Source organism: Ambystoma mexicanum, chromosome 14, assembly GCF_040938575.1.
Source record: "Ambystoma mexicanum isolate Mex_15411 chromosome 14, UKY_AmexF1_1, whole genome shotgun sequence".
NCBI classification, from domain to species: domain Eukaryota; kingdom Metazoa; phylum Chordata; class Amphibia; order Caudata; family Ambystomatidae; genus Ambystoma; species Ambystoma mexicanum.
The window spans coordinates 621011522-621023864 of NC_090940.1; the positions used below are offsets into that span (position 1 = coordinate 621011522).

The 12343-nt window shown below is 47.0% G+C and overlaps 1 long non-coding RNA gene across 1 annotated transcript in view; it reads left to right on the forward strand.

Moving 5' to 3' along the window:
- Positions 1 to 5042: 5042 nt before the first annotated feature.
- The window catches only part of LOC138527060 (uncharacterized), a 440038-nt gene continuing 432737 nt past the window's right edge, over positions 5043 to 12343 (forward strand). Inside the window, exon 1 of the long non-coding RNA XR_011283807.1 lies at positions 5043 to 5287. This is a non-coding gene — a long non-coding RNA (uncharacterized lncRNA). The remainder of the gene's footprint in view (positions 5288 to 12343) is intronic.

Below are 12343 nucleotides of genomic sequence, written 5' to 3' on the forward strand. Positions count from 1 at the left end.
CTTACACCAAAGCGCAGTGTGCAGTCCATACCAAGCTGAAGCCGCCAATAGCACACCTTATCTCTTTCTCCTACTCCCTCTTCTCCCGACTAACCCACACCCCTGCCCGCCTTCTTGTTTACAGATGCGCCAGAGCTCCTGGGGACCAAATCCGTTGGTGATAGTGCACAATATAAATACATTTAACATTTAAGCAATATGCCCCCAGTGGCTGGGGCATTACCGACTCAGGTAATGACCCGGGACCCATACTTATAGGCCTGTCGCTTCGCTCTGGCCTATAACTATGGGCCCCGGGGCATTACCAGAGTCAGTAATGCCCCGCCTTGAGGGGCATATAGTTATTAGTACCCAGGCCCGCAAGCTCTGTGTGACAGGGGCACTAAAAGCATTTTTTTTGTCCCGAAACGCTGCAGCGGAAAATGGCTGCTGGGAAAGGGAAAACAGAGTCCGTTTTCCTTTTCCATGGTGGCCATCGGGAGCGGACGCGATAGGAACAGAAGTCCGCTCCCAAAAAAAAAAGAAGGTAAGTGTGGTAGGGAGGGTGGAAGGGAGGGAGGGGGAAAAAAAGGAAATAACCATACCTGGGTCCCCGGCGAGGGACGATGGAAGCCTCCAGCCGTGTGGAGGCTCGGAGTGGGTATGGCCCCACTCAGAGTCTCCACACGGCTGGAGGCTGACATCATCCCCTGCGGGAGAAAAAGCAGGCTAAAGGTAAGTGGGGTTTGGAGGGAGGGTACGGGGGAGGCCAAACAAACAAAAAAAAAACATACCTGAGTCTCCGGCGGCGGGCGAAGGCACCGTCTCAGCCGTGAGGCGGCTCGGAGCAGGGATTGCCCCGCTTTGAGCCTCCTCATTGGCTGAGGGGCTGCCACACCCGCCGCCGGGAACAATGGCCATGGAATCCCGGCTGAGGGATTACCGGCTGGGTAATGCCTCGGTGAGCGCCAATCAGAATGGTTCTTTCATTCTGGTTGCGCCCTTGCCGGGTACTAATTTAACATATAGAGCCCATGTCGAATCTGGGAAAATTACATTCCCCAAAAGTATGATTGTGGACAAAATCACGCCTCACTTCTTATATCTGGCTTAAAAGAGAGCACATGGAAAAACGGTGCTAGGTGCATCTGAAAAATCTGAAGTTAGTTTGTCATCACCTCCTGTGATGTCTCTTGGGGGTGGGTCAAGCGACATCACTTCTTGTGGTGCCATTAGAGGGCCAATGGTCATGTGAAGTCCCTTCCTCTACCTCTGGCATTTTGGTGAAATAACATCTCTGCTCCCCACACAAAGGCACCGTGCCATGCCTAGAAGGGGAAATATACACTTATCATAAGGTTGACTCACTCAATGAACCATTCCAGCTGCCTTGCCAGACCAAAATAACCAGAGTAAGAAATTAAGCCTTTCCCCTTAAGGAAACAAGGTTGCAACATTAGAAATTCACTATTGAGCAGAAATAAATGATGCTGAAGGAACCTTTTCCTAATAGGAGTTACACTTTTACCGACCAAGTAAGCCCTGTGGATACAAAGTTAAGTACAGACAATGGGAAATTGAATTACGGTGTGTGCCAAAGAAATAAATAAACACATCACAGTCTCACACGCCTGTGAAACTGCAGAAGTTATAAAGTTGCAAATTCCCTAGAGCAAGGAGTAATACGCGTTACCAGACAGATTCACATGCTTACTGGAATGTTATCTGGCTTTTAATTCACAAACTAAGAAAGCAAAGGGACCCAGAATAAAGACAAAGAAAGCATAGGGACCCAGAATAAAGACAAATAAAGCATAGGGACCTAGAATAAAGAAGGGCATAGAAGCAGACCTCACAGTCAGCGGGAAGAAGGCCACACACATGTCCAAGGACGCTCTGGAATCCAAGATGGCAGCAGGACTAAATGTGAGCTTATTCCTGATTCCATGTACATGGTTGAATCACAGTACAACCTAGCCCACGCCACCCAGGTGCCAACAGTGTCTTTAAGCCCCACCCAAGAGAGATCTTTGAGCAAGCTAAACATCAAAGGTTCTAATCCCTGCAGGAACCTCCACCATTCACCTTTTACAATTGATGAAATTAGTCCCTTTCTGTTGTGTCGTAGATATACCAGTTAAAAACAGTGCTAAAAATGGCAAAAGCGTGATATCAAACCCTTTTATAAAAACAAGTTATTCTTGTAAGAATAAATACTTGGGCTGGGGCATGGATGTCATTTGGGGGTTACCAGGGGTAGCAACTGCTAACCCTGGCTCACCCTCTGATACCCCTAGACCTGTCCTTGCTACCCCAGGGCTACTGGACAAAGAGGAAGTACCAAGAGCAGATATCTGTGTTGCACCTGAAAAGGCAGTTGTAAATGCAGCTAAATGTGCCACCGCTATTTTCACTTGGAATCTCAATCTCGTTAGCTGGAGAAATAGCAGCGATACAGGAAAAACCATGATGCCGCCATGATGCCGCCATTCCTAACAGGTTGGCAGTACATTAGTAAAGAATGCTTGGGTTCAGAGGCAGCGCTGTGTGTGCAACTCAGACCCACTACTGTAGCAACAGGAAGGGCATGGGGGCTAGGTCTATCCAGCTGGGTGTGGGTAGGAGCAGTCTGCAATACTCAGTGACAGACTGCATGAACGCAAATCTCATCAGCGTTTCTCATCGTCTGCTTTTCACATCCAGTGAGCAACTCGGCCTGTGATGAGAGGGGTGTGCCGCAGTGGCTTCGGGCACCAATTCTACATGGGGCGCACTATGTGACCTGACTCAGATCTGCCAGAGCTGCATCACAAGCACACTGTAGATAGACGCATGGTGAGATAATTCATTTACATGAAGCTGCCCTCTGCCTTTGAAGTAAACTATCTGTTGCTGCCTCAAGCAAAATATATATATATATATTTGGAAGGATATTTTAGGGGCAACACACTTGCTTTGGGAACAAGAGGATGCAGTGCAACATGGGGTTTCGGTTCCTGTTCCAGTGCTTAGAAACTGGAGGAGGGTGGCATTAAGTAAGATATAAAGGACCAAAGAAAATAATGAAATGGGCATTTTCTACGGGTGATGTCATGGAGCCACTGCTGTTTACATTTCAAAATAAAAAAAAAACTGCAATTACTATAACCTGCAACACATCCTTCCCATCTAACAAACAAACAGTGGGTGACTTACCAAATAAGCAAAACAGAAAGGTGATGACAGGAAGGTTTCAAATCATTCATAACCACTGGCAAAGCTCTGGGCAACCCTCCAGACCATTGTTTTTTTATTTGGACTTGTGTTGGTCAGTTGCTGTTTCCAGTTTGTGGCCAGACACTTGGCAGGCGCTGAATGTCTTCGCTTTTGGGTTTAGGCCTCTTGGCGATGCTCTGTTAGTTTACAGTTTAGCCTGAGTGATGTAGAATAGTCCACTTTGTTGTGTTAGACCAGACGCCTAATTACATTCAATAATTTGGTAATAGGGGCATCTACACACTGATATTAATTCTACATATGGTGATGCATTCTTGTATGAAATGTACATCATATTACATTGATACGTAACCATATTTTTCTTATGGTACTGAGGAATAATGCTATGTGATACCACTTCGTTTTGTGAAGGGTTGAAAGGTTGTATGTCATCACTTCCTGTGATGTTACTTGGGGGCGGGGTCAGATGACATTACTTCCGGTGATGCCATCAGTGGTCCAGGGTCATGTGATGTCACTTCTGCTACCTCTGGAACTTTGGTGAAATGACGTCCCTGAGGGGAGGAGGAGGGGAGTTTATTTTGTCTCACAAAACAACAATCTTAAAATGTTCATATTAGCCATAAACAATATCTCACACTTTTCAAGTGATTGGTGTGATGTGATATGAACACACACATCCATTAAAAAAATGCCTGGAAAGCACTTGGGACCTTTTCAACATTAGCAGTTTCATTGGAACCCTATTTAGGGGCATTAAAAAACGTGAATCGAATAGATCTCGACAGTGCGCGGAGGAAGTTACACAGTACATGTGTTGTGAGGAGAGACGGAGGAGAGACGGAGTAACGCAGCGTCTGAATGGGCACCGTCGACCAGAAGCTGAAATCATTAAAAGCAGGATTGGTTTTGACATGTTCTTTGAATATTTGATGTTTTTTTTTCTTCAGTTCACCGTTTTGTTGTACATCATTATGTTCTCATTTAAAATGAATAAAAATGATTAAACACTAGAAAAGCAGGATTGGACTCTGGAGATTTCCCATAGCTCTCAACCTTTTTTGTCAGCAAGGCGGGTAAAAACACCCGATTTTCTTTTTGGCGGCTGAGAGGCCCATAGAAGTGAATGGACGTATGAGGGACTTGGCGGGTGATTCATCTGCTTTCAAGGCGGGTGATACCCGCCAAAAGCGGGTGAGTTGAGAGCCATGTAGGCCTCTGCCCTCTGTCCCTCTTTTTGGTGGTTGTCTAGTTTATTTCCAAATGTTCCCATAGGAAAAGGGTTGGGCTTGCTGAAAATGTGTAATATGGGGCCACTTTGGAACATTATTTACAGGGCCTCTTTTTGGTTACAGTCCACCCCCTGATTAAAAGTTTCTAATAAACATGTCAGTAATATTTAGCCTCAAACGCTTCATTTGATGCCCCCTAAGACACACGAGCCGGCTCCTGGCGCAGCTGCTCCATACAGTGACCCTACTGTAATTACAGGCAGGTCTACGAGCATACAGGCCGCCATTCTGTATTGTTTTGTTTGTGGACAACAGTTCTGTCAACGAATGCTTTGCATACACGACCCCCACCCACCCATCCCTGGCTCTCTATCAAGGCCGCCTTTTGTTGAGTTGATTAGCGCGCAGGACAGTGCGCCCTGTAACGTGTCCATGTTGCTGAGGCAGGTGGGGCGGGCACGCACGCGGGAAGCGGCATCTGTCGAGATAGCACGCGCCACGCTCCCGACCCATCTGCTGCTTCGCGACAGTTACGGGCCGCGCGGCGTCCGTTCGCGCGCGCTCTGGGCGGCCATATGCCGCGCACGGACCGGGCGGGCGCGTGGTGCCAAAGTGACGCACGACGCGCAGCCAAGCCTGCTCGCGACCCAGCGTCCTGCCTGCGAGGTGAACTGTACGGGGTCAAGTCCGGCGCGCGGGTGGCTGCGAAGATGTTCAGTACGTCACGCACTGGGGGGAGGAGGGGGGCGCTCCGCTCGCCTCTCAGTCAACGGTTCAGATGAGGCGACAAAGACCGGCTCTGGCGTACTGTTTAATACGATCTTTATATCCACCCTCCATCGCGTGAGGGCAATTAAAAGGTACACTTGATATTTTAAGTCCGGGGGAAAAGGGAGTTTTTCCACAGAACCTTTGTGAAAAAACGGTATACATTCAATTATTTTGAAATTTACTTCACTTGGGAAATTACGCGAGGGAGTGCCATCTGCCCTTCGTGCTCGCTCATTATAAGGTTTGGATATTAGAGATGTAAACTTAGTGGTGCGAAAAGTATTGTGGCGCAGCGACGCAGATTTTTGTATTCAAGTTGGCTTTATTTTATTTAATTCAACCGTTACTGGAACAATCAAAACAGAAGAGTCCATTATTCGCTTAAAAGTCTCTTAATGAATTAGAATGACATGTTTAGCATTTAAAATTGTGGCCATTATCTTGTTCCCATAATGCTCTTTGCTTGTATGCAAATCGTCAGGATTGGGTTCTATATAGAGATACTGTGGTGTGCAACCTGGCCTGGGGCAATACCCTCTCCTTCCCAAAACCACAGCTCTCAACTCACACGCATTTGGCGGGTGTCACCTGCCTTGTAAAGGGCTGACTCGCCAGCCAAGCCTCCTGCACGCCCATTCATTTCAATGGGCGTCTGTAATAAAGAGGCACACAGAAATGGAGGTGAGTAAGAGCTTTATTCGAGGCCCCCGGGGTAGTCACAGTGGAGGCACCAACTGGCGAGGCACTCTCAAATGGAATATACATGCACAAGGTTCTAAAGAGACTCGTGCATGTATTACCATAACATCTCCCCCACCTAAGGAAAAAAGAAAAACGGGGGGAAAAACAGGAAAGTGAAGGGGGAAAGAAGGGGGGGTCAAGTGGGAGAGGCAGAGGGAAGATGGGTAAACTGGGGTACATTAGTAATAGACATAGTCATTGTTGAAGTTTTGGATGATTTTGCGGTTCCTTCTGGACATTCTTCCAGTGGGGACTCCTTGATGCATGGAGTGAGGTCTATCATTGTCCACATGTTCACGGAGAGATTCTCTTAGGGGATGTGAGGTGTGTTGTGATGGTCTGTCAGGACTGTTGTCCTTAGATATGCTGGTCTCTTGGATGTCTTTTGTTACTTTTATGAGATCATCTCCAGACCATCTCTTTCCATCATCGAGGATGACAGACTTCCCATGACAACTCACAACTCTCTGTGGAGCTCTGAAGATGGATTCACCCTTGAGAGTTTTCTTCGGTTCTTTGACACATACCCATTCTCCTTCACGAACCATCATCTCTTTTACTCCATGTCTGGAGTCGTATTGTCTTTTGTATTTTGCTTGTTTTTCTCTTACTGTCTTTTGAAGTAGATCCATGTTCACCCTTGCTTCTCCCGTGTATAAGAACATCCACGCCGGTCTAAATCGGTTGGTTGCAACCCTACCTCGCATGAGGGTGAAGGGCTCTGTTTGTGGTGGTGTGTGGGGTTGTTCTATACGCATGTGTCGGGGAAATTCTGCCGGGGTCGGCCGGGCCGTCCGCAGACCTCCAGGCAGGGAGGCCCCAACTCCTCCCGTGTATATCCCAGATGAGATAGAGTATGAGACACACACAAGGAGCAAGGTGACTCTGCTGTTTATTAGACAAAACGGCAGGGATGGGTCAAGGAGCGTACGCGTCCGTCCTGACACACACACAATCGTGCGGCTCGCAGGCCCTTTTTACTGTATTATGACACGCTACTTGCGTCACTTCAGAAAGTTAACAAAAAACCTATCACCATTCTTAATTGGTTGCTCGAGTGGTAGGGTTAGTATAGCACACATATAGAGAACAATGTTAGTGGGCAAAGGGTAGTCAGGTGATATATCTGGGTTGTCCCTACAATTAGATACATGAGAATTGTTACATGAAGACTCCTGAGGATTGGTTAATATTACTGTCGTCAGTGATAAGAGCCCCATGTTCTGATTGGTGCGCCCGTGAGCCTCCCAGCCTGGGACCACCGCCGTTCCCAGCTCTCGGTGTACCTGCAATTTGCAACAATGTTTCATTATGGGTACGTGCAGACAATGTGAGGGTTTATTCATAGCTGGAAGGCTGACCGCTCCCACTGTCGCAGATGTCCATTGCCTTTCAAGTGTATCTGCCTGTGCCTCGTTAGCGAGGGATCCAGACGCCTCTTTTCTCCTGGGTTTGGCACCTCGTCAGGTTCGGCTTGGTCACGTGGGGAGGGACCGTGTTTGAGGCAGAATTCTGCATAATTAATATTGCTTTTCCACTGTGTGTCTGGTTTAAGTTGCAGGTGTGACCTTAACGTTGGTGCGCGGAGTGCGAGGTTGCAACATCGTGCCTTTGATGCTTTGCTCTTGGAATGTGGGTTTGCAACATTGCGACCTTGGCTGGTTGTTCCACCCGGCTCTTTCTGCAGGATCAGCAACTTGACTCTTGCTTTGTTAATGTCCACGGGAGCTCTTGTTTGAGGCCTACTTGGGCCTGGTGCATAAGTGGTCCGTTTGGTGCGTAGGTGCTTTAGGTTATGGTCTCATATTGTCTTATGGCCAGTATCGTGTCTTTGTTATAATTTTTGTTACGGCACCTAAGTGTAGGAGAAGCGTAAGCAAGCTCTTTAGATGAGTTCATGATGCGTCTTGCGTTTCTGCATTTCTGAAAGCCTATATGGAAAACAATAAAGATGCACGTTCGTGAGTATGTCTGTCGCCTACGTCATAGCACTGAGTATATTCTTCATGTAGATTGGTGCGGGAGTGTCCAGTGTGTATGTTGGCACAGGTGTGCTATCCGTTGGCTATGTCGTCATGGCATCTCTAACGACGTATAGTTTTAGTCCAGTTGATCCATGCCGCAGGCATCGACATGGGCGGGGCGGGCTGCTGTGCAGGCAGATGGACACATCCGTATGTTCCTGTACCAGGGTATCTGGTCGTCTGGTAGATGGGCAAACTCTTCTCGTGGCGGGTGCTTGGGCCGTGAACCTTTAGGCCAAGCTCGAGAGGTGAAGGACGGGAGCCTGGTCTTCCATTCTCCCACTTCAGTCCCCCCTCTGGTCGACTTGTCGACCACAAACATATCCTTCTCGTTATCTCCTCTTACTCGCCATATCTTAGTTATTCCTCCTAGATGTCCATAATGGTTCACATGATCTTCAAATGACCAATACATATATTCACATGTTCCTCCAGGAGTACAGTATACCCATTTCCCTATGTAGCTCCTGGGGTTCCTTGGGTTCTCGATCTTCACTGATGGTGGGTCTAGATGGTTGGTGATGATTTGGGTGCTCAGCTTCTCCCTCTCCTGTATTATCACACCTGTATGTTGGCCGTCATCTGCTGGCATCAAGGGGTGCATTCCCACCATTTCGAGCAACTCGTCAGTGGTACGGGCCTTCCGGGCCTTCCAAAATCTAATTATGATCAGCGTAGCTCCAGCCAAAATAGTACACCCCACTATTATTTTTAGTCCATCTGACAGCCAAGATGGCATCCATGACCATAATATTGAGAACCAGCTCTTATCCTGGTTTACACCGTTACTTTCATCCATCATTTTGGAGTGCATCTGGGCCAATTGTGAAACTGCTTCAGTCAGTGTACCATTGTCAGCATCGTTGGCAGGTATGAACGTGCAGCATGATTGTCCTATCTTTGCACAAACTCCTCCTTCCATTGCTGTGAGAAGGTCCAATACATATCTGTTTGTAGTGCTACCATCCTTATAGCTCGCAGCTCCTCTTTTATTGCGTTGAACCCATTTACTGTAGAAATGATGGTCATCATTAGTTCCCATCTAGTTATTTGGAGCCATTTTGCGTTTGCGTAAGCCTGCAGTCCCGGATGTATTATTGAGGAGAAGAACATTGCTGCTCTGCTGAAAAGTCTGTGTTCTGGCGGTATTGAGGTTAGTGCCGTTTCCGACCTTCCCCACAGGTAATTTCCTGTCAGTGGCTCTCCTTGTCTTTTTCTTCTATTTAGGACAGTATCATTGCTGTTGGTCCTGTTCCCTTGCTCCTCCTGAAGTGTTGCAGACCTCTTTTTTCTTTTGTCCCCTTCATCCATTTTGGGAAAGTTCGCCACATTGACATGCTTCTTAGGTACCACTAGTGATGGTACATTGACGTGAACCATTGTGCACACACCATTCCACAGGGGAGGCAGTGTATGGTATGCCTTTTCTCCACAAGCCCAATAATGGTCCATTATTACTGCTGTTCCTGCTTCCCCCTCAGGTAACTCCATCACACTTGCACAATTGGTGTTATATCCTACGTCCACCTCTCCTTTATGCTGGTAGCATACCTTGGGCGCAGTCAACGGTAGTATTGTTATTGGGTCTTCATCTGTTTCTACCCACGTGAGCATTGGTACATACTTGATCCACGTCGTCCAACATCGGTGATTGTGTGCCTCGATAGTTGAGATAGTTTCTTTTGTTACCATGTTGCTGCCAATCACTCCTATCTCCCAGCTGTTGTCCAAATATACTTTCCCCGTTATCGTCACCAGTGGCCTCTCCCAGCATCCTAATTTACCAGGAACTTCAGTGGCGTACCAATCACATGGTAGATACTGCAGTGTTACTTTCTTTGTTTCTCCTTTTGCGGGGCCACTTGTTATGTATCTGAATGCCTCAGCATGTAAACTGCTCTTGTGGTAACTCAAATAGGTCTTGAGGAAGTTGTTTTCATATGGGTATGAGTCTCGTGTTTTCCATGTCATGTGCACTACTGTCCCTTGAAATCTTCCTTTCGTTTGGAACAGTGCCAAGTATATTATGCACTGTGCTGTCTTTTCATCTATTTCTGTGGCAACAAATGTTCGTGAAGCACTCATGGCGCATGGTATTAATGAGCAAACGTAGCAGCTGTCCTCAGTTGTCTGCTTACCAATGCGGGTCATGTGTTGGTACCATATGTTGTTTGTGACGTGTGCTGAATCTTGTATATAATTATCAATACCTTTATTGTCTGAGTATGTGTTGCGTTTAACTCTATCTTGCTTGGGTGCAATGTTACTACTATCACCTGACGTAACACCTGTTGCAGCAGGGGACGGGGGTATATTAGGTTTGGGTGCAGCAATAAAATCAATAGCATAGCTGTACTGCCATACAGAGGCAGCCAAGAACCCGGTGATCATCAAAATCCCTATTACTTTTATTACATATGCTAATCTCACCGGCATTTTGCTCTTACCTTGCTGCAGTCCTGGCAGCGTATTCTTGCGACGTTAAAGTTGCCCGCCTAAAAATTCTCAAAAATGCTTGTTATTTAATGTTAGTTTTTTGTTTCCTTTAAGCTCTCCCTATCAAATAGTCATTCAGTGCCCAGGCGAAGAGCTGTTCCCACGCTACTCTAAGTGATCTGTCTCTTAGGACCGGCAAGTATTGGCGGAGGTGGGGCATGGAATATTCTATGGCCAAGAGGAATGCTGTGTAGTAGACACGTACCCTTCTCTTTTTTAGGTATGTTGGCCTTTTTATTTCGTATACAAATTGGTGTGACAATTCTTCTGGGTAGTCCTCGTCTGGGAGTACCATCTACGCCTGGGCAGTGAACTTGTTAGTCAGATATTTTCTTAACAATACAATAATACGCAGTTCCTGTATGTGCGAGAGAAAAAAAAGAGAACATTCACGTGTTTACATGTGTATTTGTGCAGGCAATGTCTTTCAGTTCAGTTATAACTATACTTGGGGGTCAATGGGCGGGGGGTTTGGGCTCAGATGGCGGAAGTATTTTTACTCTTTGAGCGTGTGACCATGGGGTGGGCAGTATGGGGATCACCCCTTTCTTCGTTAGTTATTGTCTCCGGGGAAGCTGGATAGTGACATGGTAAGGGAACAATTGGGTCGTTGTCTGTGGTAGAACTTCCTTCCGCTGTCAGGGATGTTGTTGCTGCTCTTCCAACGGACCTGTCGTTGGCGCTGGGGCGGGTCTGCAGTTTGTAGATCTTTACATCATGTAGGTGATTCCAGGCACGCTTGTCCTTCAGTTTTACTGCTCTTGTTGATACGTCCTCTACCAGATGGGGGCCAGTGAACCTCCTATCGTTCCATTTCCTATTGAAATTGCGGATTAGCACGTGGTCACCTTTGGCAAGTTTGCACAAGTTCTCCTTTTCCAATTCTGTACTGGCGCCTTCTTCTTGGTTGCTGGTAGACCCGCCCCGTGTGCGCTCGAGCTGTTGAGACACAAACACAACACTAGTAATCAAAGAAGACACATATTGATACATTTCATCACCTAACACACTTGCTGTACTTTCGTGGTCAGTGAATGCCCTTGACGTTGGCGTTAGGGGAAGGCGCATTTGACGTCCAGTAACCACCTCGTGGGGGGTGAGGTGGTGGTCGGACCCTGGCCTATTCCTTAGTTCAAATAGGGCTAATGGAAGGCAATACAACCAGCTTTTCTTTGTTGTTTGTTGTATTTTTGCAATTGTCTCCTTCAATAGGCCATTCAGGCGTTCACATACACCATTAGCCTGTGGGTGGTATGCACATGCAAATTTGTGTTTTATGCTCAGTAGGGATGTGATATGCTGGAACATTTCGTTTGCGAAATGCGGGCCATTGTCTGATCTCAAACCCTCGCACACTCCCCACCTGGGGAAGACCTCCCTTACTAGGAATTTGGCTGCTCTAAATGCATCTGTGTGAGAACAGGGCCCTGCTTCAATCCACCTAGAAAATGGGCATACTACTGCAATCATATACCTATTACCTTGACATATGTTGATCATATCAACATAGTCAATATGGAGATGCCGAAAAGGTCCCTCTGGCCGGGGTATGGTACCTCTTATCACCTTTAGGGTATGACCGGCCGTAAACTGTTGACATGTGAGACAATTGCTGATAAAATTCGACACATGAGAATTTAACTCGGGACAGGACCAATCTTCTCTAATTCGTGCTGCAATTATTTCCTTGCCTGTATGGGCTGGGTGATGTAATTGGCTCAGGGCGGTGTTTAAAAGTGCCAATGGTATTACAACTTTTCCAGTGCCACCCTGGCGCCATAGTGCGTCGGTTGGTGACATTGTACATCCTCTTTTTACCCATATTTCTTTTTCGGCCATTGGTGCAGCCGCTTGTAGCTCCATAATCTGTGTGGCTGGGAGATG